Here is a 22,586-nt window from a genome sequence, read left to right as displayed (position 1 = left end):
GATATAAATTATAAAGTTTCAAATTCAGACGAAACAAACGAGTTAGCTTCAAATCCATGCAAAACACATGATTAAGCTTTAAATCCATGCTACGTAGAAGGTTTAGCTTCAAATCCATGCGTCACAAATGATTTAGCTTCATTTACTTGCGATTTAAGTGATATAGCTTCAAATGAAGACGAAACAAACGAGTTAGATTCAAATCCATGCGAAACACATGATTAAGCTTCAAATCCATGCCACGTAGAAGGTTTAGCTTCAAATCCATCCGACACAAATGATTCAGCTTCATATACTTGCGATATAAGTGATATAGCTTCAAATGCAGACGAAACAAACGAGTTAGATTCAAATCCATGCGAAACACATGATATAGCTGCAAATCAATGCGATGAAGAAGGTTTAGATGCAAATCCATGCGGTACACATGATGTATCATCAAATCAATGCGATGTAGAAGGTTTAGCTTCAAATCCGTGCAACACAAATGATTTGGCTTCAAATCCTTGCGATATAAATTATATAGATTCAAATGCAGACGAAACAAACGAGTTAGCTTCAAATCCATGCAAAACACATGATTAAGCTTCAAATCCATGCCACGTAGAAGGTTTAGCTTCAAATCCATGCGAAAAACATGACTTAGCTGCAAATCAATGCGATGAAGAAGGTTTAGATTCAAATCCATGCGGTACACACGATATAGCATCAAATCAATGCGATGTAGAAGGTTTATCTTCAAATATATGCGACACAAATGATTTGGCTTCAAATCCTTGCGATATAAATTATATAGTTTCAAATGCAGACGAAACAAACGAGTTAGCTTCAAATCCATGCAAAACACATGATTAAGCTTCAAATCCATGCCACGTAGAAGGTTTAGCTTCAAGTCCATGCGAAAAACATGATTTAGCTGCAACTCAATGCGATGAAGAAGGTTTAGATGCAAATCCATGCGGTACACATGATGTATCATCAAATCAATGCGATGTAGAAGGTTTAGCTTCAAATCCATGCAACACAAATGATTTGGCTTCAAATCCTTGCGATATAAATTATATAGTTTCAAATGCAGACGAAACAAACGAGTTAGCTTCAAATCCATGCAAAACACATGATTAATCTTCAAATCCATGCCACGTAGAAGGTTTAGCTTCAAATCCATGCGAAAAACATGATTTAGCTGCAACTCAATGCGATGAAGAAGGTTTAGATGCAAATCCATGCGGTACACATGATGTATCATCAAATCAATGCGATGTAGAAGGTTTAGCTTCAAATCCATGCAACACAAATGATTTGGCTTCAAATCCTTGCGATATAAATTATATAGTTTCAATTGCAGACGAAACAAACGAGTTAGCTTCAAATCCATGCAAAACACATGATTAAGCTTCAAATCCATGCCACGTAGAAGGTTTAGCTTCTAATCCATGCGAAAAACATGATTTAGCTGCAAATCAATGCGATGAAGAAGGTTTAGATGCAAATCCATGCGGTACACATGATGTATCATCAAATCAATGCGATGTAGAAGGTTTAGCTTCAAATCCATGCAACACAAATGATTTGGCTTCGGATACTTGCGATATAAGTGATATTGCTTCGAATGCAGACGAAACAAACGAGTTAGCTTCAAATCCAAGCGAAACACATGATTTTGCTGCAAATCAATGCAATGTAGAAAGTTTAGCGTCAAATCCATGCGAAACAAATGATTTAGCATTAGATACTTGCGATATAAGTGATATAGCTTCAAATGCAGGGGAAACAAACGAGTTAGCTTCAAATCCATGCGAAACACATGATATAGCTGCAAATCAATGCGATGTAGAAGGTTTAGCGTCAAATCCATGCGAAACAAATGATTTAGCATCAGATACTTGCGATATAAGTGATATAGCTTCAAATGCAGGGGAAACAAACGAGTTAGCTTCAAACCCATGCAAAACACATGATTTAGCTGCAAATGAATGCGATGTAGACGGTATAGCTTCAAGCCAAAGCGAAACACATGATTTAGCACATGAACCTGCGATATAAGTGATATAGCTTCAAATGCAGGGGAAACAAACGAGTTAGCTTCAAATCCATGCGAAACAAATTATTTAGAAGCAAATCACTGCGATGTAGAAGGTTTTGCTACAACTCCATGCGAAACACATGATTTAGCTTCAAATCAATGCGATGTAGAAGGTTTAGCAACAAATCCATGCGAAACCAATGATTTAGTTTCAGATACTTGCGATATAAGTGATATAGTTTCAAATGCAGACGGAACAAACGAGCAAGCTTCAAATCTATGCGATGTAGAATGTTTAGCTTCAAATCCATGCGAAACACATGATTTAGATGCAAAACAATGCGATGTAGAAGGTTTAGCTTCAAATCCATGCGAATCATGTGATTTAGCATCAGTTACTCGCGATATAAGTGACATAGCTTCAAATGCAGGGGAAACAAGCGAGTTAGCTTCAAATCCATGCAAAACACATGATTGAGCTTCAAATCAATGCTATGTAGTAGGTTTAGCTTCAAATCCATGCGACACAAATGATTTAGATTCGGATACTTGCTATATAAGTGATATTGCTTCAACTGCATGCGAAACAAACGAGTTAGCTTCAAATCCAAGCGAAACACATGATTTTGCTGAATATCAATGCGATGTAGAAGGTTTAACGTCAAATCCATGCGAAACAAATGATTTAGCATCAGATACTTGCGATATAAGTGATATAGCTTCAAATGCAGGGGAAAGAAACGAGTTAGCTTCAAACCCATGCGAAACACATGATTTAGCTGCAAATCAATGCGATGTAGAAGGTATAGCTTCAAGTCAAAGCGAAACACATGATTTAGCACATGAACATGCGATATAAGTGATATAGCTTCAAATGCAGGGGAAACAAACGAGTTAGCTTCAAATCCATGCGAAACAAATGATTTCGAAGCAAGTAAATGCGATGTAGAAGGTTTAGCTACAACTCCATGCGAAACACATGATTTAGCTTCAAATCAATGCGATGTAGAAGGTTTAGCAACAAATCCATGCGAAACCAATGATTTAGCTTCAGATACTTGCGATATAAGTGATATAGTTTCAAATGCAGGGGAAACAAGCGAGTTAGCTTCAAATCCATGCAAAACACATGATTGAGCTTCAAATCAATGCTATGTAGTAGGTTTAGCTTCAAATCCATGCGACACAAATGATTTAGCTTCGGATACTTGCTATATAAGTGATATAGCTTCAACTGCATACGAAACTAACGAGTTAGCTTCAAATCCAAGCGAAACACATGATTTTGCTGCAAATCAATGCGATGTAGAAGGTTTAACGTCAAATCCATGCGAAACAAATGATTTAGCTTCAGATACTTGCGATATAAGTGATATAGTTTCGAATGCAGACGGAACAAACGAGCAAGCTTCAAATCTATGCGATGTAGAATGTTTAGCTTCAAATCCATGCGAAACACATGATTTAGATGCAAATCAATGCGATGTAGAAGGTTTAGCTTCAAATCCATGCGAATCAAGTGATTTAGCATCAGTTACTCGCGATATAAGTGACATAGCTTCAAATGCAGGGGAAACAAGCGAGTTAGCTCCAAATCCATGCAAAACACATGATTGAGCTTCAAATCAATGCGATGTAGAAGGTTTAGCTACAACTCAATGCGAAACACATGATTTAGCTTCAAATCAATGCGATGTAGAAGGTTTAGCAACAAATCCATGCGAAACCAATGATTTAGTTTCAGATACTTGCGATATAAGTGATATAGTTTCAAATGCAGACGGAACAAACGAGCAAGCTTCAAATCTATGCGATGTAGAATGTTTAGCTTCAAATCCATGCGAAACACATGATTTAGATGCAAAACAATGCGATGTAGAAGGTTTAGCTTCAAATCCATGCGAATCATGTGATTTAGCATCAGTTACTCGCGATATAAGTGACATAGCTTCAAATGCAGGGGAAACAAGCGAGTTAGCTTCAAATCCATGCAAAACACATGATTGAGCTTCAAATCAATGCTATGTAGTAGGTTTAGCTTCAAATCCATGCGACACAAATGATTTAGCTTCGGATACTTGCTATATAAGTGATATTGCTTCAACTGCATGCGAAACAAACGAGTTAGCTTCAAATCCAAGCGTAACACATGATTTTGCTGAATATCAATGCGATGTAGAAGGTTTAACGTCAAATCCATGCGAAACAAATGATTTAGCATCAGATACTTGCGATATAAGTGATATAGCTTCAAATGCATGGGAAAGAAACGAGTTAGCTTCAAACCCATGCGAAACACATGATTTAGCTGCAAATCAATGCGATGTAGAAGGTATAGCTTCAAGTCAAAGCGAAACACATGATTTAGCACATGAACCTGCGATATAAGTGATATAGCTTCAAATGCAGGGGAAACAAACGAGTTAGCTTCAAACCCATGCAAAACACATGATTTAGCTGCAAATGAATGCGATGTAGAAGGTATAGCTTCAAGTCAAAGCGAAACACATGATTTAGCACATGAACCTGCGATATAAGTGATATAGCTTCAAATGCAGGGGAAACAAACGAGTTAGCTTCAAATCCATTCGAAACAAATGATTTAGAAGCAAATCAATGCGTTGTAGAAGGTTTAGATACAACTCCATGCGAAACACATGATTTAGCTTCAAATCAATGCGATGTAGAAGGTTTAGCAACAAATCCATGCGAAACCAATGACTTAGCTTCAGATACTTGCGATATAAGTGATATAGTTTCAAATGCAGGGGAAACAAGCGAGTTAGCTTCAAATCCATGCAAAACACATGATTGAGCTTCAAATCAATGCTATGTAGTAGGTTTAGCTTCAAATCCATGCTACACAAATGATTTAGCTTCGGATACTTGCTATATAAGTGATATAGCTTCAACTGCATGCGAAACAAACGAGTTAGCTTCAAATCCAAGTGAAACACATGATGTTGCTGCAAATCAATGCGATGTAGAAGGTTTAACGTCAAATCCATGCGAAACAAATGATTTAGCTTCAGATACTTGCGATATAAGTGATATAGTTTCGAATGCAGACGGAACAAACGAGCAAGCTTCAAATCTATGCGATGTAGAATGTTTAGCTTCAAATCCATGCGAAACACATGATTTAGATGCAAATCAATGCGATGTAGAAGGTTTAGCTTCAAATCCATGCGAATCAAGTGATTTAGCATCAGTTACTCGCGATATAAGTGACATAGCTTCAAATGCAGGGGAAACAAGCGAGTTAGCTTCAAATCCATGCAAAACACATGATTGAGCTTCAAATCAATGCTACGTAGAAGGTTCAGCTTCAAATCCATGCGACACAAATGATTTAGCTTCAAACACTCGGGATATAAGTGATATAGCTTCAAATGCAGACGAAACAGACGAGTAAGCTTCAAATCCATGCGAAACACAGGATATATCTGCAAATCAATGCCATGTAGAAGGTTTAGCTTCGAATCCATACGAAACAAATGATTGAGATTCAAACAGTTGGGATATAGGCTATATAGCTTCAAATGACGCCGAAACAAACCAGTTAGCTTCAATTCAATACGTAACACATGATTTAGCTTAAAATTAATGCGAAACACATCTATTAGCTTCAAATCCATGCAAAACACATGATTGAGCTTCAAATTAATGCTATGTAGAAGGTTCAGCTTCAAATCCATGCGACACAAATGATGTAGCTTCAGATGCTTGGGATATAAGTGATATAGCTTCAAATGGAGACGAAACAAACGAGTTAGCTTCAAATCAATGCGAAACGCATGATTTAGCTGCAAATCAATGCGATATAGAAGGTATAGCTTCAAGTCAAAGCGAAACATATGATTTAGCACATGAACTTGCGATATAAGTGATATAGCTTCAAATGCAGGGAAAACAAACGAGTTAGCTTCAAATCCATGCAAAACACATGATTTAGATACATATCAATGCGATGTAGAAGGTTTAGCTTCAAATCCAAGTGAAACACATGATTAAGCTTCAATACAATGCGATGTAGAAGGTTTAGCTTCAAATCCATACGAAACAAATGATTTAGTTTCAGATACTTGCGATATAAGTGATATTGCTTCGAATGCAGACAAATCAAACGAGTTAGCTTCAAAATCCATGCGATACACATGATTTAGCTTCAAATCAATGCGTAGTAGAAGGCTTAGCTTCAAATCCATGCGAAACAAATGATTTAGGTTCAGATACTTGCGATATAAGTGATATAGCATCAAATGCAGACGAAACGAACGAGTTAGCTGCAAATCCATGCGAAACACATGATTTAGATGCAAATCAATACGATGCTTAACGTTTAGCTTCAAATCCATGCGAAATAAATGATTTAGCTTCAGATACTAGCGATATAAGTGATATTGCTTCAAGTGCAGTCGAAACAAAGGAGTTAGCTTCAAATCCATGCGGAACACATGATTTAGCTTAAAACTCATGCGATACACGTGGATTAGATTCAAATCCATGCCAAACAAATACTTTAGATTCAGATACTTGTGATATACGTTATTTAGATTCAACTGCATGCGCAACAAACGAGTTAGCTTCAAATCCATGCGAAACAAATGATTGAGCTTCAAACAGTTGAGATATAGGCTATATAGCTCCAAATGCAGGCGAAACGAACCAGTTAGTTTCAATTCCATACGTAACACATGATTTAGCTTAAAATTAATGCGAAACACATCTATTAGTTTCAAATGCGTGCGAAACACATGATGTAGCTGCAAATCAATGAGATGTACAAGGTTTTGCTTCAAATCCATGCGAAACTATTGATTTAGCATCAGATAATTGCGATATAAGTGATATAGCTTCAAATGCAAGGGAAACAAACGAGTTAGCTTCAAATCCATGCAAGACGCATGATTTAACAGCAAATAATGCGATGTCGAAGGTTTAGCTTCAAATCCATGCGAATCCAATGATTTAGCTTCAGATAATTGCGATATATGTGATATAGCTTCATCTGCATGCGAAACAAACGAGTTAGCTTCAAATCCATGCGAAACACATGATTTAGCTGCAAATTAATGCTATGTAGAAGGTTTAGCTTGAAATCCATGCGAAACAAATGATTTCGCTCCAGATACTTGCGATATAAGTGATAAAGCATCAAATGCAGGTGAAACAAACGAGTTAGCTTCAAATCCATTCGAAACACAGGATTTAGTTTCAAATTCATTCGAAACACATGGTTTAGCATAATATTCATGCAAACAAGTGGTTTATCTTCCAATACTTGTGACATACATAATTCAGTTTCAAATCCAGGCGAAAGAAACGGGTTAGCTTCAAATCCATGCGAAACAAATGGTTCAGCTTCGAATACTTGAGATACGCGTGATTTAGCTTCAATCGCATGGGAAACAAACGAGTTAGCTTCAAATCCATGCGGATCACAGGATTCAGCTTTAAATCAATGCGAAGTAGAAGGCTTAGCTTCAAACCCATGCGAATCAAATGCTTTAGCTTCAAATACTTGTGATATACATGATTTAGATTCAACTGCATGTGAAACAAACGTGTTAGATTCGAATTCAATCGAAACACAGGATTCAGCTTCAAATCTTTGCGATGTATAATGTTTAGCTTCAAATCCATGCGAAACACATGATTTAGCTGCAAATCAATGCGATGAAGAAGGTTTAGATGCATTCCATGCGGTACACATGATGTAGCATCAAATCAATGCGATGTAGAAGGTTCAGCTTCAAATCCATGCGACACAAATGATTCAGCTTCAGATACTTGCGATATAAGTGATATAGTTTCAAATGCAGACGGAACAAACGAGCTAGCTTCAAATCTATGCGATGTAGAATGTTTAGCTTAAAATCCATGCGAAACACATGATTTAGCTTCAAATTCGTGCGTAACACATGATTTAGCTGCAAATCAATGCGATGTAGAAGTTTTTGCTTCAAATCCATGCGAAACTAATGATTTAGCATCAGATAATTGCGATATAAGTGATATAGCTTCAAATGCAAGGGAAACAAACGAGTTAGCTTCAAATCCATGCAAAACGCATGATTTAACAGCAAATCAATGGGATGTCGAAGGTTTAGCTTCAAATCCATGCGAAACAATTGGTTTAGCTTCAAATACTTGTGATATAAGTGATATAGCTTCAACTGCATGCGAAACAAACGTGTTAGCTTCAAATCCAAGCGAAAGAAATGATTCAGCATCAAATCAATAAGAAGTTGAAGGCTTGGCTTCAAATCCAAGCGAATCAAATGCTTTAGCTTCAAATACTTGTGATATACATGATTTAGATTCAACTGCATGTGAAACAAACGTGTTAGATTCGAATTCAAGCGAAACACAGGATTCAGCTTCAAATCTTTGCGATGTATAATGTTTAGCTTCAAATCCATGCGAAACACATGATTTAGCTTCAGATGCTTGGGATAAAAGTGATATAGCTTCAAATGGAGACGAAACAAACGAGATAGCTTCAAATCAATGCGAAACGCATGATTTAGCTGCAAATTAATGCTATGTAGAAGGTTTAGCTTAAAATTAATGCGAAACACATCTATTAGTTTCAAATGCGTGCGAAACACATGATGTAGCTGCAAATCAATGAGATGTACAAGGTTTTGCTTCAAATCCATGCGAAACTAATGATTTAGCATCAGATAATTGCGATATAAGTGATATAGCTTCAAATGCAAGGGAAACAAACGAGTTAGCTTCAAATCCATGCAAGACGCATGATTTAACAGCAAATCAATGCGATGTCGAAGGCTTAGCTTCAAATCCATGCGAATCCAATGATTTAGCTTCAGATAATTGCGATATATGTGATATAGCTTCATCTGCATGCGAAACAAACGAGTTAGCTTCAAATCCATGCGAAACACATGATTTAGCTGCAAATTAATGCTATGTAGAGGGTTTAGCTTGAAATCCATGCGAAACAAATGATTTCGCTCCAGATACTTGCGATATAAGTGATAAAGCATCAAATGCAGGTGAAACAAACGAGTTAGCTTCAAATCCATTCGAAACACAGGATTTAGTTTCAAATTCATTCGAAACACATGGTTTAGCATAATATTCATGCAAACAAGTGGTTTATCTTCCAATACTTGTGACATACATAATTCAGTTTCAAATCCAGGCGAAAGAAACGGGTTAGCTTCAAATCCATGCGAAACAAATGGTTCAGCTTCGAATACTTGAGATATGCGTGATTTAGCTTCAATCGCATGGGAAACGAACGAGTTAGCTTCAAATCCATGCGGATCACAGGATTCAGCTTTAAATCAATGCGAAGTAGAAGGCTTAGCTTCAAACCCATGCGAATCAAATGCTTTAGCTTCAAATACTTGTGATATACATGATTTAGATTCAACTGCATGTGAAACAAACGTGTTAGATTCGAATTCAATCGAAACACAGGATTCAGCTTCAAATCTTTGCGATGTATAATGTTTAGCTTCAAATCCATGCGAAACACATGATTTAGCTGCAAATCAATGCGATGAAGAAGGTTTAGATGCATTCCATGCGGTACACATGATGTAGCATCAAATCAATGCGATGTAGAAGGTTCAGCTTCAAATCCATGCGACACAAAAGATTTAGCTTCAGATACTTGCGATATAAGTGATATAGTTTCAAATGCAGACGGAACAAACGAGCTAGCTTCAAATCTATGCGATGTAGAATGTTTAGCTTAAAATCCATGCGAAACACATGATTTAGCTTCAAATTCGTGCGTAACACATGATTTAGCTGCAAATCAATGCGATGTAGAAGTTTTTGCTTCAAATCCATGCGAAACTAATGATTTAGCATCAGATAATTGCGATATAAGTGATATAGCTTCAAATGCAAGGGAAACAAACGAGTTAGCTTCAAATCCATGCAAAACGCATGATTTAACAGCAAATCAATGGGATGTCGAAGGTTTAGCTTCAAATCCATGCGAAACAATTGGTTTAGCTTCAAATACTTGTGATATAAGTGATATAGCTTCAACTGCATGCGAAACAAACGTGTTAGCTTCAAATCCAAGCGAAAGAAATGATTCAGCATCAAATCAATAAGAAGTTGAAGGCTTGGCTTCAAATCCAAGCGAATCAAATGCTTTAGCTTCAAATACTTGTGATATACATGATTTAGATTCAACTGCATGTGAAACAAACGTGTTAGATTCGAATTCAAGCGAAACACAGGATTCAGCTTCAAATCTTTGCGATGTAGAAGGTTCAGCTTCAAATCCATGCGACACAAATGATTTAGCTTCAGATGCTTGGGATAAAAGTGATATAGCTTCAAATGGAGACGAAACAAACGAGTTAGCTTCAAATCAATGCGAAACGCATGATTGAGCAGTAAATCAATGCGAAGTAGAAGGCTCAGCTTCAAATCCATGCGGAACAAATGATTCAGCTTCAGATACTTGCGATATAAGTGATATAGTTTCAAATGCAGACGGAACAAACGAGTTAGCTTCAAATCTATGCGATGTAGAATGTTTAGCTTAAAATCCATGCGAAACACATGATTTAGCTTCAAATTCGTGCGTAACACATGATTTAGCTGCAAATCAATGCGATGTAGAAGTTTTTGCTTCAAATCCATGCGAAACTAATGATTTAGCATCAGATAATTGCGATATAAGTGATATAGCTTCAAATGCAAGGGAAACAAACGAGTTAGCTTCAAATCCATGCAAAACGCATGATTTAACAGCAAATCAATGGGATGTCGAAGGTTTAGCTACAAATCCATGCGAAACCAATGATTTAGCTTCAGATAATTGCGATATATGTGATATAGCTTCAACTGCATGCGATACAAACGAGTTAGCTTCAAATTCAAGCGAAAGAAATGATTCAGCATCAAATCAATAAGAAGTTGAAGGCTTGGCTTCAAATCCAAGCGAATCAAATGGTTTAGCTTCAAATAATTGTGATATACATGATTTAGATTCAAATGCTGGCGAAACAAACGAGTTAGCTTCACATCCATGCGAATCACAGGATTCAGCTTCAAATGAATGCGAAGTAGAAGGCTTAGCTTCAAACCCATGCGAATCGAATGCTTTAGCTTCAAATACTTGTGATATACATGATTTACCTTCAACTGCATGTGAAACAAACGTGTTAGCTTGAAATTCAAGCGAAGGAAATGATTCAGCTTCAAATGAATGCGAAGTAGAATGCTTAGCTTCAAATCCATGCGAAACAATTGGTTTAGCTTCAAATACTTGTGATATAAGTGATATAGCTTCAACTGCATGCGAAACAAACGTGTTAGCTTCAAATTCAAGCGAAAGAAATGATTCAGCATCAAATCAATAAGAAGTTGAAGGCTTGGCTTCAAATCCAAGCGAATCAAATGGTTTAGCTTCAAATACTTGTGATATACATGATTTAGCTTCAAATGCTGGCGAATCAAACGAGTTAGCTTCAAATCGATACCAAACACATGATTTAGCTACAAATCAATGCGACGTAGAAGTCTCAGCTTCAAATCAATGCGAGTCAAATGGTTTAGCTTCAAATATTTGCGATATATGTGATATAGCTTCATCTGCATGCGAAACAAACGAGTTAGCTTCAAATCCATGCGAAACACATGATTTAGCTGCAAATTAATGCTATGTAGAAGGTTTAGCTTGAAATCCATGCGAAACAAATGATTTCGCTCCAGATACTTGCGATATAAGTGATAAAGCATCAAATGCAGGTGAAACAAACGAGTTAGCTTCAAATCCATTCGAAACACAGGATTTAGTTTCAAATTCATTCGAAACACATGGTTTAGCATAATATTCATGCAAACAAGTGGTTTATCTTCCAATACTTGTGACATACATAATTCAGTTTCAAATCCAGGCGAAAGAAACGGGTTAGCTTCAAATCCATGCGAAACAAATGGTTCAGCTTCGAATACTTGAGATATGCGTGATTTAGCTTCAATCGCATGGGAAACAAACGAGTTAGCTTCAAATCCATGCGGATCACAGGATTCAGCTTTAAATCAATGCGAAGTAGAAGGCTTAGCTTCAAACCCATGCGAATCAAATGCTTTAGCTTCAAATACTTGTGATATACATGATTTAGATTCAACTGCATGTGAAACAAACGTGTTAGATTCGAATTCAATCGAAACACAGGATTCAGCTTCAAATCTTTGCGATGTATAATGTTTAGCTTCAAATCCATGCGAAACACATGATTTAGCTGCAAATCAATGCGATGAAGAAGGTTTAGATGCATTCCATGCGGTACACATGATGTAGCATCAAATCAATGCGATGTAGAAGGTTCAGCTTCAAATCCATGCGACACAAATGATTCAGCTTCAGATACTTGCGATATAAGTGATATAGTTTCAAATGCAGACGGAACAAACGAGCTAGCTTCAAATCTATGCGATGTAGAATGTTTAGCTTAAAATCCATGCGAAACACATGATTTAGCTTCAAATTCGTGCGTAACACATGATTTAGCTGCAAATCAATGCGATGTAGAAGTTTTTGCTTCAAATCCATGCGAAACTAATGATTTAGCATCAGATAATTGCGATATAAGTGATATAGCTTCAAATGCAAGGGAAACAAACGAGTTAGCTTCAAATCCATGCAAAACGCATGATTTAACAGCAAATCAATGGGATGTCGAAGGTTTAGCTTCAAATCCATGCGAAACAATTGGTTTAGCTTCAAATACTTGTGATATAAGTGATATAGCTTCAACTGCATGCGAAACAAACGTGTTATCTTCAAATCCAAGCGAAAGAAATGATTCAGCATCAAATCAATAAGAAGTTGAAGGCTTGGCTTCAAATCCAAGCGAATCAAATGCTTTAGCTTCAAATACTTGTGATATACATGATTTAGATTCAACTGCATGTGAAACAAACGTGTTAGATTCGAATTCAAGCGAAACACAGGATTCAGCATCAAATCTTTGCGATGTAGAAGGTTCAGCTTCAAATCCATGCGACACAAATGATTTAGCTTCAGATGCTTGGGATAAAAGTGATATAGCTTCAAATGGAGACGAAACAAACGAGTTAGCTTCAAATCAATGCGAAACGCATGATTGAGCAGTAAATCAATGCGAAGTAGAAGGCTCAGCTTCAAATCCATGCGGAACAAATGATTCAGCTTCAGATACTTGCGATATAAGTGATATAGTTTCAAATGCAGACGGAACAAACGCGCTAGCTTCAAATCTATGCGTTGAAGAATGTTTAGCTTAAAATCCATGCGAAACACATGATTTAGCTTCAAATTCGTGCGTAACACATGATTTAGCTGCAAATCAATGCGATGTAGAAGTTTTTGCTTCAAATCCATGCGAAACTAATGATTTAGCATCAGATAATTGCGATATAAGTGATATAGATTCAAATGCAAGGGAAACAAACGAGTTAGCTTCAAATCCATGCAAAACGCATGATTTAACAGCAAATCAATGGGATGTCGAAGGTTTAGCTTCAAATCCATGCGAAACCAATGATTTAGCTTCAGATAATTGCGATATATGTGATATAGCTTCAACTGCATGCGATACAAACGAGTTAGCTTCAAATTCAAGCGAAAGAAATGATTCAGCATCAAATCAATAAGAAGTTGAAGGCTTGGCTTCAAATCCAAGCGAATCAAATGGTTTAGCTTCAAATAATTGTGATATACATGATTTAGATTCAAATGCTGGCGAAACAAACGAGTTAGCTTCACATCCATGCGAATCACAGGATTCAGCTTCAAATGAATGCGAAGTAGAAGGCTTAGCTTCAAACCCATGCGAATCGAATGCTTTAGCTTCAAATACTTGTGATATACATGATTTACCTTCAACTGCATGTGAAACAAACGCGTTAGCTTCAAATTCAAGCGAAAGAAATGATTCAGCTTCAAATGAATGCGAAGTAGAATGCTTAGCTTCAAATCCATGCGAAACAATTGGTTTAGCTTCAAATACTTGTGATATAAGTGATATAGCTTCAACTGCATGCGAAACAAACGTGTTAGCTTCAAATCCAAGCGGAAGAAATGATTCAGCATCAAATCAATAAGAAGTTGAAGGCTTGGCTTCAAATCCAAGCGAATCAAATGGTTTAGCTTCAAATACTTGTGATATACAAGATTTAGCTTCAAATGCTGGCGAAACAAACGAGTTAGCTTCAAATCGATACCAAACACATGATTTAGCTTCAAATCAATGCGAGTCAAATGGTTTAGCTTCAAATATTTGCGATATACATGATTTAGCTTCAAATGCAGGCGAAACAAACGAGTTAGCTTCAAATCCATTCGAAACACAGGATTTAGTTTCAAATTCATTCGAAACACATGGTTTAGCATAATATTCATGCAAACAAGTGGTTTATCTTCCAATACTTGTGACATACATAATTCAGTTTCAAATCCAGGCGAAAGAAACGGGTTAGCTTCAAATCCATGCGAAACAAATGGTTCAGCTTCGAATACTTGAGATACGCGTGATTTAGCTTCAATCGCATGGGAAACAAATGAGTTAGCTTCAAATCCATGCGGATCACAGGATTCAGCTTTAAATCAATGCGAAGTAGAAGGCTTAGCTTCAAACCCATGCGAATCAAATGCTTTAGCTTCAAATACTTGTGATATACATGATTTAGATTCAACTGCATGTGAAACAAACGTGTTAGATTCGAATTCAATCGAAACACAGGATTCAGCTTCAAATCTTTGCGATGTATAATGTTTAGCTTCAAATCCATGCGAAACACATGATTTAGCTGCAAATCAATGCGATGAAGAAGGTTTAGATGCATTCCATGCGGTACACATGATGTAGCATCAAATCAATGCGATGTAGAAGGTTCAGCTTCAAATCCATGCGACACAAATGATTCAGCTTCAGATACTTGCGATATAAGTGATATAGTTTCAAATGCAGACGGAACAAACGAGCTAGCTTCAAATCTATGCGATGTAGAATGTTTAGCTTAAAATCCATGCGAAACACATGATTTAGCTTCAAATTCGTGCGTAACACATGATTTAGCTGCAAATCAATGCGATGTAGAAGTTTTTGCTTCAAATCCATGCGAAACTAATGATTTAGCATCAGATAATTGCGATATAAGTGATATAGCTTCAAATGCAAGGGAAACAAACGAGTTAGCTTCAAATCCATGCAAAACGCATGATTTAACAGCAAATCAATGGGATGTCGAAGGTTTAGCTTCAAATCCATGCGAAACAATTGGTTTAGCTTCAAATACTTGTGATATAAGTGATATAGCTTCAACTGCATGCGAAACAAACGTGTTAGCTTCAAATCCAAGCGAAAGAAATGATTCAGCATCAAATCAATAAGAAGTTGAAGGCTTGGCTTCAAATCCAAGCGAATCAAATGCTTTAGCTTCAAATACTTGTGATATACATGATTTAGATTCAACTGCATGTGAAACAAACGTGTTAGATTCGAATTCAAGCGAAACACAGGATTCAGCTTCAAATCTTTGCGATGTATAATGTTTAGCTTCAAATCCATGCGAAACACATGATTTAGCTTCAGATGCTTGGGATAAAAGTGATATAGCTTCAAATGGAGACGAAACAAACGAGATAGCTTCAAATCAATGCGAAACGCATGATTTAGCTGCAAATTAATGCTATGTAGAAGGTTTAGCTTAAAATTAATGCGAAACACATCTATTAGTTTCAAATGCGTGCGAAACACATGATGTAGCTGCAAATCAATGAGATGTACAAGGTTTTGCTTCAAATCCATGCGAAACTAATGATTTAGCATCAGATAATTGCGATATAAGTGATATAGCTTCAAATGCAAGGGAAACAAACGAGTTAGCTTCAAATCCATGCAAGACGCATGATTTAACAGCAAATCAATGCGATGTCGAAGGCTTAGCTTCAAATCCATGCGAATCCAATGATTTAGCTTCAGATAATTGCGATATATGTGATATAGCTTCATCTGCATGCGAAACAAACGAGTTAGCTTCAAATCCATGCGAAACACATGATTTAGCTGCAAATTAATGCTATGTAGAGGGTTTAGCTTGAAATCCATGCGAAACAAATGATTTCGCTCCAGATACTTGCGATATAAGTGATAAAGCATCAAATGCAGGTGAAACAAACGAGTTAGCTTCAAATCCATTCGAAACACAGGATTTAGTTTCAAATTCATTCGAAACACATGGTTTAGCATAATATTCATGCAAACAAGTGGTTTATCTTCCAATACTTGTGACATACATAATTCAGTTTCAAATCCAGGCGAAAGAAACGGGTTAGCTTCAAATCCATGCGACACAAAAGATTTAGCTTCAGATACTTGCGATATAAGTGATATAGTTTCAAATGCAGACGGAACAAACGAGCTAGCTTCAAATCTATGCGATGTAGAATGTTTAGCTTAAAATCCATGCGAAACACATGATTTAGCTTCAAATTCGTGCGTAACACATGATTTAGCTGCAAATCAATGCGATGTAGAAGTTTTTGCTTCAAATCCATGCGAAACTAATGATTTAGCATCAGATAATTGCGATATAAGTGATATAGCTTCAAATGCAAGGGAAACAAACGAGTTAGCTTCAAATCCATGCAAAACGCATGATTTAACAGCAAATCAATGGGATGTCGAAGGTTTAGCTTCAAATCCATGCGAAACAATTGGTTTAGCTTCAAATACTTGTGATATAAGTGATATAGCTTCAACTGCATGCGAAACAAACGTGTTAGCTTCAAATCCAAGCGAAAGAAATGATTCAGCATCAAATCAATAAGAAGTTGAAGGCTTGGCTTCAAATCCAAGCGAATCAAATGCTTTAGCTTCAAATACTTGTGATATACATGATTTAGATTCAACTGCATGTGAAACAAACGTGTTAGATTCGAATTCAAGCGAAACACAGGATTCAGCTTCAAATCTTTGCGATGTAGAAGGTTCAGCTTCAAATCCATGCGACACAAATGATTTAGCTTCAGATGCTTGGGATAAAAGTGATATAGCTTCAAATGGAGACGAAACAAACGAGTTAGCTTCAAATCAATGCGAAACGCATGATTGAGCAGTAAATCAATGCGAAGTAGAAGGCTCAGCTTCAAATCCATGCGGAACAAATGATTCAGCTTCAGATACTTGCGATATAAGTGATATAGTTTCAAATGCAGACGGAACAAACGAGTTAGCTTCAAATCTATGCGATGTAGAATGTTTAGCTTAAAATCCATGCGAAACACATGATTTAGCTTCAAATTCGTGCGTAACACATGATTTAGCTGCAAATCAATGCGATGTAGAAGTTTTTGCTTCAAATCCATGCGAAACTAATGATTTAGCATCAGATAATTGCGATATAAGTGATATAGCTTCAAATGCAAGGGAAACAAACGAGTTAGCTTCAAATCCATGCAAAACGCATGATTTAACAGCAAATCAATGGGATGTCGAAGGTTTAGCTACAAATCCATGCGAAACCAATGATTTAGCTTCAGATAATTGCGATATATGTGATATAGCTTCAACTGCATGCGATACAAACGAGTTAGCTTCAAATTCAAGCGAAAGAAATGATTCAGCATCAAATCAATAAGAAGTTGAAGGCTTGGCTTCAAATCCAAGCGAATCAAATGGTTTAGCTTCAAATAATTGTGATATACATGATTTAGATTCAAATGCTGGCGAAACAAACGAGTTAGCTTCACATCCATGCGAATCACAGGATTCAGCTTCAAATGAATGCGAAGTAGAAGGCTTAGCTTCAAACCCATGCGAATCGAATGCTTTAGCTTCAAATACTTGTGATATACATGATTTACCTTCAACTGCATGTGAAACAAACGTGTTAGCTTGAAATTCAAGCGAAGGAAATGATTCAGCTTCAAATGAATGCGAAGTAGAATGCTTAGCTTCAAATCCATGCGAAACAATTGGTTTAGCTTCAAATACTTGTGATATAAGTGATATAGCTTCAACTGCATGCGAAACAAACGTGTTAGCTTCAAATTCAAGCGAAAGAAATGATTCAGCATCAAATCAATAAGAAGTTGAAGGCTTGGCTTCAAATCCAAGCGAATCAAATGGTTTAGCTTCAAATACTTGTGATATACATGATTTAGCTTCAAATGCTGGCGAATCAAACGAGTTAGCTTCAAATCGATACCAAACACATGATTTAGCTACAAATCAATGCGACGTAGAAGTCTCAGCTTCAAATCAATGCGAGTCAAATGGTTTAGCTTCAAATATTTGCGATATATGTGATATAGCTTCATCTGCATGCGAAACAAACGAGTTAGCTTCAAATCCATGCGAAACACATGATTTAGCTGCAAATTAATGCTATGTAGAAGGTTTAGCTTGAAATCCATGCGAAACAAATGATTTCGCTCCAGATACTTGCGATATAAGTGATAAAGCATCAAATGCAGGTGAAACAAACGAGTTAGCTTCAAATCCATTCGAAACACAGGATTTAGTTTCAAATTCATTCGAAACACATGGTTTAGCATAATATTCATGCAAACAAGTGGTTTATCTTCCAATACTTGTGACATACATAATTCAGTTTCAAATCCAGGCGAAAGAAACGGGTTAGCTTCAAATCCATGCGAAACAAATGGTTCAGCTTCGAATACTTGAGATATGCGTGATTTAGCTTCAATCGCATGGGAAACAAACGAGTTAGCTTCAAATCCATGCGGATCACAGGATTCAGCTTTAAATCAATGCGAAGTAGAAGGCTTAGCTTCAAACCCATGCGAATCAAATGCTTTAGCTTCAAATACTTGTGATATACATGATTTAGATTCAACTGCATGTGAAACAAACGTGTTAGATTCGAATTCAATCGAAACACAGGATTCAGCTTCAAATCTTTGCGATGTATAATGTTTAGCTTCAAATCCATGCGAAACACATGATTTAGCTGCAAATCAATGCGATGAAGAAGGTTTAGATGCATTCCATGCGGTACACATGATGTAGCATCAAATCAATGCGATGTAGAAGGTTCAGCTTCAAATCCATGCGACACAAATGATTCAGCTTCAGATACTTGCGATATAAGTGATATAGTTTCAAATGCAGACGGAACAAACGAGCTAGCTTCAAATCTATGCGATGTAGAATGTTTAGCTTAAAATCCATGCGAAACACATGATTTAGCTTCAAATTCGTGCGTAACACATGATTTAGCTGCAAATCAATGCGATGTAGAAGTTTTTGCTTCAAATCCATGCGAAACTAATGATTTAGCATCAGATAATTGCGATATAAGTGATATAGCTTCAAATGCAAGGGAAACAAACGAGTTAGCTTCAAATCTATGCAAAACGCATGATTTAACAGCAAATCAATGGGATGTCGAAGGTTTAGCTTCAAATCCATGCGAAACAATTGGTTTAGCTTCAAATACTTGTGATATAAGTGATATAGCTTCAACTGCATGCGAAACAAACGTGTTATCTTCAAATCCAAGCGAAAGAAATGATTCAGCATCAAATCAATAAGAAGTTGAAGGCTTGGCTTCAAATCCAAGCGAATCAAATGCTTTAGCTTCAAATACTTGTGATATACATGATTTAGATTCAACTGCATGTGAAACAAACGTGTTAGATTCGAATTCAAGCGAAACACAGGATTCAGCTTCAAATCTTTGCGATGTAGAAGGTTCAGCTTCAAATCCATGCGACACAAATGATTTAGCTTCAGATGCTTGGGATAAAAGTGATATAGCTTCAAATGGAGACGAAACAAACGAGTTAGCTTCAAATCAATGCGAAACGCATGATTGAGCAGTAAATCAATGCGAAGTAGAAGGCTCAGCTTCAAATCCATGCGGAACAAATGATTCAGCTTCAGATACTTGCGATATAAGTGATATAGTTTCAAATGCAGACGGAACAAACGCGCTAGCTTCAAATCTATGCGTTGAAGAATGTTTAGCTTAAAATCCATGCGAAACACATGATTTAGCTTCAAATTCGTGCGTAACACATGATTTAGCTGCAAATCAATGCGATGTAGAAGTTTTTGCTTCAAATCCATGCGAAACTAATGATTTAGCATCAGATAATTGCGATATAAGTGATATAGATTCAAATGCAAGGGAAACAAACGAGTTAGCTTCAAATCCATGCAAAACGCATGATTTAACAGCAAATCAATGGGATGTCGAAGGTTTAGCTTCAAATCCATGCGAAACCAATGATTTAGCTTCAGATAATTGCGATATATGTGATATAGCTTCAACTGCATGCGATACAAACGAGTTAGCTTCAAATTCAAGCGAAAGAAATGATTCAGCATCAAATCAATAAGAAGTTGAAGGCTTGGCTTCAAATCCAAGCGAATCAAATGGTTTAGCTTCAAATAATTGTGATATACATGATTTAGATTCAAATGCTGGCGAAACAAACGAGTTAGCTTCACATCCATGCGAATCACAGGATTCAGCTTCAAATGAATGCGAAGTAGAAGGCTTAGCTTCAAACCCATGCGAATCGAATGCTTTAGCTTCAAATACTTGTGATATACATGATTTACCTTCAACTGCATGTGAAACAAACGCGTTAGCTTCAAATTCAAGCGAAAGAAATGATTCAGCTTCAAATGAATGCGAAGTAGAATGCTTAGCTTCAAATCCATGCGAAACAATTGGTTTAGCTTCAAATACTTGTGATATAAGTGATATAGTTTCAAATGCAGACGGAACAAACGAGCTAGCTTCAAATCTATGCGATGTAGAATGTTTAGCTTAAAATCCATGCGAAACACATGATTTAGCTTCAAATTCGTGCGTAACACATGATTTAGCTGCAAATCAATGCGATGTAGAAGTTTTTGCATCAAATCCATGCGAAACTAATGATTTAGCATCAGATAATTGCGATATAAGTGATATAGCTTCAAATGCAAGGGAAACAAACGAGTTAGCTTCAAATCCATGCAAAACGCATGATTTAACAGCAAATCAATGGGATGTCGAAGGTTTAGCTTCAAATCCATGCGAAACAATTGGTTTAGCTTCAAATACTTGTGATATAAGTGATATAGCTTCAACTGCATGCGAAACAAACGTGTTAGCTTCAAATCCAAGCGAAAGAAATGATTCAGCATCAAATCAATAAGAAGTTGAAGGCTTGGCTTCAAATCCAAGCGAATCAAATGCTTTAGCTTCAAATACTTGTGATATACATGATTTAGATTCAACTGCATGTGAAACAAACGTGTTAGATTCGAATTCAAGCGAAACACAGGATTCAGCTTCAAATCTTTGCGATGTATAATGTTTAGCTTCAAATCCATGCGAAACACATGATTTAGCTTCAGATGCTTGGGATAAAAGTGATATAGCTTCAAATGGAGACGAAACAAACGAGATAGCTTCAAATCAATGCGAAACGCATGATTTAGCTGCAAATTAATGCTATGTAGAAGGTTTAGCTTAAAATTAATGCGAAACACATCTATTAGTTTCAAATGCGTGCGAAACACATGATGTAGCTGCAAATCAATGAGATGTACAAGGTTTTGCTTCAAATCCATGCGAAACTAATGATTTAGCATCAGATAATTGCGATATAAGTGATATAGCTTCAAATGCAAGGGAAACAAACGAGTTAGCTTCAAATCCATGCAAGACGCATGATTTAACAGCAAATCAATGCGATGTCGAAGGCTTAGCTTCAAATCCATGCGAATCCAATGATTTAGCTTCAGATAATTGCGATATATGTGATATAGCTTCATCTGCATGCGATACAAACGAGTTAGCTTCAAATCCATGCGAAACACATGATTTAGCTGCAAATTAATGCTATGTAGAGGGTTTAGCTTGAAATCCATGCGAAACAAATGATTTCGCTCCAGATACTTGCGATATAAGTGATAAAGCATCAAATGCAGGTGAAACAAACGAGTTAGCTTCAAATCCATTCGAAACACAGGATTTAGTTTCAAATTCATTCGAAACACATGGTTTAGCATAATATTCATGCAAACAAGTGGTTTATCTTCCAATACTTGTGACATACATAATTCAGTTTCAAATCCAGGCGAAAGAAACGGGTTAGCTTCAAATCCATGCGAAACAAATGGTTCAGCTTCGAATACTTGAGATATGCGTGATTTAGCTTCAATCGCATGGGAAACAAACGAGTTAGCTTCAAATCCATGCGGATCACAGGATTCAGCTTTAAATCAATGCGAAGTAGAAGGCTTAGCTTCAAACCCATGCGAATCAAATGCTTTAGCTTCAAATACTTGTGATATACATGATTTAGATTCAACTGCATGTGAAACAAACGTGTTAGATTCGAATTCAATCGAAACACAGGATTCAGCTTCAAATCTTTGCGATGTATAATGTTTAGCTTCCAATCCATGCGTAACACATGATTTAGCTGCAAATCAATGCGATGTAGAAGTTTTTGCTTCAAATCCATGCGAAACTAATGATTTAGCATCAGATAATTGCGATATAAGTGATATAGCTTCAAATGCAAGGGAAACAAACGAGT

This window comes from Megalopta genalis, unplaced genomic scaffold, assembly GCF_051020955.1.
Source record: "Megalopta genalis isolate 19385.01 unplaced genomic scaffold, iyMegGena1_principal scaffold0059, whole genome shotgun sequence".
Taxonomy (NCBI): domain Eukaryota; kingdom Metazoa; phylum Arthropoda; class Insecta; order Hymenoptera; family Halictidae; genus Megalopta; species Megalopta genalis.
The sequence above is the reverse complement of the archived record's forward strand: the minus strand, read 5'-3'. Positions refer to the sequence as shown.